The sequence below is a fragment of the Gavia stellata genome, chromosome 4 (genome assembly GCF_030936135.1).
Source record: "Gavia stellata isolate bGavSte3 chromosome 4, bGavSte3.hap2, whole genome shotgun sequence".
In the NCBI taxonomy this organism is placed as follows: domain Eukaryota; kingdom Metazoa; phylum Chordata; class Aves; order Gaviiformes; family Gaviidae; genus Gavia; species Gavia stellata.
The window spans coordinates 64,426,485-64,432,399 of NC_082597.1; positions in this window are offsets into that span (position 1 = coordinate 64,426,485).

Here is a 5,915-nt window from a genome sequence, read left to right on the forward strand (position 1 = left end):
GCCTTCAGAGACGCCCAGCTGCCGGCTTGGGCTGCGCTGGTTGGGCTGGCTCAGGCAGCGGCGGGAAAGGGGCCTTGCCCTGGAGGGAGGAACACGTAACGGCAACGTGGCGCCGGCTGCCGGGAAGGGGGAGGGGCGGGGGGGGGGGTGGGGGGAGAAAAACGAGCCAGTGGCGCCTCAGAAGCCCAGACCAAAAATCGGCACTAGGCCACGAGAGAGTTCAGTGCTGCTAATTTGGGGTGAGAAACATCACGTCCTTCTGCCATTACAAATCCTGTTTGTAAAACTACTATTTGCCTGATCTGTATCATGGCCTTGTCTTCCTACTGCTAAGAGTCTTAAACCGAGTACCAGACGCGGCCCAAAAAGGCAGAGCGACAAGCAAGTATGCAGGGGCAAGGTGAAGAGAGAAATCTGTCAGTGCAGTTTTACTGATATTTGCCATATGTATTTGAAAATACATTAAAAAAATCAAACATATCTAAGCCATTAGTCACTTCAGAAAATACTGAAATTCAGCCTTTGTTCTAAAAGTAGACAGTAGGACACCATCCCAGGATGGCAGGACTTTAGGAAGTGCATTGGAGAGGTCAGAAGAGGTAAATCTGTTTTCAGGTTGCCTTGAGACAATGACTTCAGTGCCCGCGAATGACCTGAGGAATGAGGTAATGTGAACGCACTTGCTGGCATCTTCTGGAGTATGCAGAGCCGTGACCTGGGCAAACAGAACTCTAAAGTAAAAGGTGGTGAAGTATACATACAGATTGTAACAGACTTCAAACCAAGGTAAAGGTATGCATCGGAAAAAAAGATTGCCAAAAGCTGAACTTCACAGGATTCGGTGGACAGAGGTTAGGGCACGGAGATGTTTAGTGCTTGGGAACGAACATGGTCGGTTGTATAAGACCAACCTTCACCCAGGATAAGGAGCTGGCATCAGATAAAGACCTTGATCCAGGTTATCTATGCAGCACTGATGGGCAGGAGCAGCAGCTGACTCCCTCCTGAGATCAGCAGCACAGTGATCAATGCCAGATAGTTTGTAAATTTGATTCCACAAATCACTGTTATGAGAACACCAGGATGTTCAAAGGGAAACTGAGCCACGAGAATCAAGAAGACCTCTTTTATAAGTTCATATTAATGAACTTATTTTCCACACCTTGATTCAATCTCAGAGCATTTTTCATACAATGTTCAACACTGAAACGTAAGTTCAAAAACCACACCAGGTTTGTACGTTCAGTCTTACGTTCTGTTAGAAACAGCTGGAGAAAAAAAGACTTCGTATTAGGAAAAAAAGAAATTAATCAAATACTTTATCACCAAGCCATTAAGACAATCTGTAAAGTTGTTTTGGAATCGTTAGAACGGTCATGAAAATCTGCTAATAAAAGTGCAAGAATGTAAGCCTTTAAAGACAGGTTAAATCACTAAAGAGTGACTTTGTCTGGCCTTTGTACTGGTTAGATTGTTACCTTACATAGCAGCCCTGGCAAAACAGCCGGTTCCAGGCACCACAGTTCACTCAAAGGTAAAATAAATAAATGGTTAAATAAGTGTGTTCCGTATGATTCCGCATGTCCCTAGTACATCTCCGGGATACTGGCGGCCTAGAAGCAAGTTTCACAACAGCAAGACACCAATAAGCACATTCCAGCTCACAGAACTGCTGCAGGTTAATAGACTCTTAGAAATCAAGTACACAGAGGAAGAAAAATACTGTCCCAAGGCAGATGTGCCAATGTGACAAAATTAATGTGGTGCTTCTCATTTCCCTAATGCCTTTGGTAGTGACGCCCTTGAGAGAGGAAAGGTTTCAGAGGATATGGTAACTCAGGTAGGAATCAGTCACAGATGAAAATGCAAGGGTGGCCCGAGGGCCCAGCTCCCAGCAGGCAGTAGGAATTTGCCAGGGCGATTACTTTGTTCCCAGCCGCTCCCATTTTACCCAGCAACCTGTTTAATATTAACCTCTACTTCTGAGGCCCGGAGGGGGAAGTACCAGCAGCAAGCTCTCTGGGTGACTGCAGGCAGACAGGACTGGAAAGTCAGCTAACGCTGCAGCGAGCAGAGGAGCAAGTTATACACAGCCCCCACGGTTTCCTACAAAAATTATCTCCAGCTGTCCTCCGGGGCTTTCTCTTCTCCCAGTCACCTACGCACTGTGGTCCTGGCACCCTAGCCCCTATACCATCATCAGCCATATATCCCATCTCAGAAACAATCTGGGAAGAGCGCAGCCAGCCTGCCTCTCAGGGCCTAGCTGGTATCAAACTGGCCCATTCTCTTCCTTGTTTAGCAAGCCTCAGTGGCTTTTCTAGTAGAGCAAAAGATGGGGTTAGCCCTTGAAAATTGCTCACATATAAGCTGTTATTGTCATCGTAATAAACCCAGAAGACAAATCGAAAACCTGGGATGTGCACAAGACTGCAGGAGTGCCCTCAGAGAGCTGCTTGAGCAGCCCCGTTTTGTCTCAGACACCTGCAGATTCATATTGGAAAAGTTGAGCTAGAAATCCGACAGGCTGGTTTTCCACTTGGTTTGAGGAGAAAAATGGCAAATCAAGCAACACACTCTTACCCCAGACTTAGCCGATACGGCAGACTGAACTGGGTGCCCACTGCATAAGATCATCTTGAGGTGATCTTCATCTTTAGAGCTGGAAACTGAGTGAGCAGCCTCATGACTAAATCAACTTGTCCTGTAGCATGCCAAAAATGTGACAGCCCAGATTGGTTCCTACAGTACCGCAGTCTTTCCAAATAGATCTAATAGAAAGTAAAATGATGTCATTATAATTTGTGTATATTTTTCAAAAATATAATTTTACCTACACCTTCTCTTTTCAATACATCTAGCTACCCATCCCCCCAGGAAGAAGATAGTATTCACAAAATCTTCAGCATCCATTTATGGTATCTGAGGATGCAATCTATCATTCTTGCAATTAAATTCCCTGCAGACCGCATAGCAGAAGTCAGAGATGGATTGTCATTGTAACTTAGCAAGCTTTTTTTGAAGTTGCCTTGAATGTGGTTAGTTGAAAAGATTGGAAGGATGTAGAAAATAAGACGACATTCGTTACTGCTGAGTTAAACAAAAGTTGCAGGAAACTTCTTTTAAAAGGGACAAGTGTAAAGTGCAAATGCTGCTTTAACAACCTGTGCTTTACAATTTCCTGATTAATGGATTGCAGTAAAATCAGTTCCCTGACAATGATTACTTCAGCAATACATTAGCAATTACTTTAGCTAGTTTTACGTTATGCATGGAAGCTGCATAGAATCATGTCTTGTCTCTCGTCCCGTAAATCAGTTCCTTCATGGCTAGCCATTTAATTCTGAACTCTGATATTTTCTGCAGAATATAAAATTGAAACATGCATAATATCAGTGCATTAGATCTCGAAGTATCATGCCTTTTTTATGAGTGGACAAAGATCTATTAATTTCAAAGTCCTTGTTCAAAGCCACCCTAGAACTGCTAGAATAGATTGTCTTTACAGTAGGAGACTACAATAGTTTTTCTCTCTGAACCCAGCTTGTGTTCTCGGCGTAGCCTGGTGTCTGCATTGTATGGAGTATCGTCACAACTGTCTTCAGCCCTACAGCTTTCCTCGCTGGGGAGGCCGAGAGCTGGGTAGACCTCTTACCCTGAGAAGAAGGAGCTCAGCAGCTGCATTTGGCGAAGTTGTGGGGGAGGCGTCAATGCAATTCCTCTACTTTTTAGGAGTAAGTACAAAGGGGCTCAGTCTGCAGAGGCATTGTTTGTTGTAGAGCAATGAATTCACTGATTAAAAATAAAAGTCTAACAGCCAAGGAATCTAAAAAATGAGGGAAGTTTTTAAGGATTGAGGGGAAAATCTGGCACTGTGTGAACAAAAATAATCATAGAAGCTTTCCTCGCCCCGTCGTGAAACGGCCCCCTGCACCCCAGGCAGCGAGTAGTTGCAGAGCTCAGCTGCGCCTGCGGTTAATAATAAATGGACTCGCTCAGCCAGGAGCGCCGGCCTGCGCACCCCCATGCTGCTGCCGGCCCCCCTCCTCCCGCCTTCTCCCAGGGCTGCCCAGGCCCGCTCCAGTACCCACCCAGCCTCCCTCCGGGAGACGGACACACGGAGGTAAGGAAGAGACACGCCAGGCCATTGCTCCATGAGGTCGGATGCGCCGATCGAGGATGAGGGGAGGCGAGCAGGGACGGTTTGGAGGAGGGAGGAAAGCTGGTCTGTGCTAGAGCTGCCTGAAACTTGCACCAGGAATCTGCAAAGTTTCATTACGAGGCGAAAGGTCGGACGGGTCTTGCTGCAAAACTTGCCAAGCTTCAAAAATCTTTCAGCCAGCTCAGGCTGAGTGTTGGCTGAGTTTCCAGCAAACATCAGCTAATTTGTATTGGGTTTCAGGTGCTGACCAGCTGGTTTTTATCCAACAGCCAGCACAGCTTGGGCACTCCTGGCTGTTGCGCTTCAGAGTTCGGGGGGTTGTTACAATTCAGAGCACAACTCGGGCAGCTCAACTGATCCTTGGCGTAGCCTTGTTGGCTTAATTAATTTATTCCAAAGCTGACTTTGCCCTGGAGATCAGGGGTGTGTACGCAGACACACACACACAGAGCAATACCAGAACTTTTGCATGAACAGCTCAGGCTGCAGGCTGCTGAGCCTAGCATTGCACAGGCAGAGGTTGTAACCATGAAGTAAGAAAGAGCTTTTGCCACTCTCGTGTCATGATATGATTCCATAAACTTAATTAAGGTTTTCATCCTTAAAAAGGATTTGGAAAGTGGAAAAGCTTACTGTTTTGATCAGCTTACTGTTTTGATCAGGTGTGTATCGCACCTAGTTGAAGCAGTCCCTCTTTTCTTGCGTTACACAGCCCAAGCTGTCCTTATAGCTGAAGTCTTTAGATTTAGGTAAAAATACTCTTCCTGGGTATACGGTGTTTCTGTATAGCTGTAGTGCCACACACTGTACTGAGATCAGAGCCATGTTCTGCTAAGTGTAACATGCACACAGTACTGTATTTTAATTAATTTGCCATCTAAATTAACAATAGGTACAAAGGACTGAAGAAAGAAATCCCTTCCTCCTGGTGAAGGGGTGAGGAATCGAAAGGCTGGAGGGATATGGCCAAATGCCTAGGGAAAATATGTGAAGCAGCCAGGCATTGAGTGAAACTGCCTCGAGGCCCAGGCCAGACCAGTCTCTTAACCTTTACAACTCTCTCCCCCTCGTTCTCTATTTGGAAATGAATTTAATTAACGTGACTAGGAGTTGCTAAGAGACCAGAGGAGTTCTGGAGTTTGTTGCCGGGGCTGAATTGCCACTCTGCTTCCAAGGCTTTGTGCTAAGAAGGATGATGTAACGTGAGCCTACACTCCCAGCTCTAGGGAAAGCTGCTCTTTCCTCCTTCTAGTTACAGTCTGGTTTACCAGTGCTCAGCTCCTTTATGTTACTGAACTGCTTGTTTCCTCCTAGACACCGGCAAAAACCGGGTTCATATCTTTACAGCATTCCTCTGCCTGCGTCCACCTCGTAGATTTCTCCTTGTGATCTTTCAGGTTTGGAGGTGGCAGTGGCTGAGCCTGCAATCTGTCATGAGCAAGTAGCTTTGGAAATTGGAACGTTGTCTCCTTCTAAACTCTCGCTAGTTTGTTACTCTTCACACTTTCCTCTGCTTCACCACGATTTAAGCCCAGCATTGACAATGGGCCAGGTGAACCCTTCCAACTCCATTTCTGCAGCTTTGACACCCTGGCTCATGCTTGAAACACCAGGAGTCTCCAGGCAATCTGTTTACATTTCAAGATCAAGGCAAGAGATAGTATGTTCAGTTTCACATGGTCACATCATTGCTAAATTACTTCTTTCATTTTTACCCGACTTCTGTTAACTCAGGACCATCCATATGCACAGG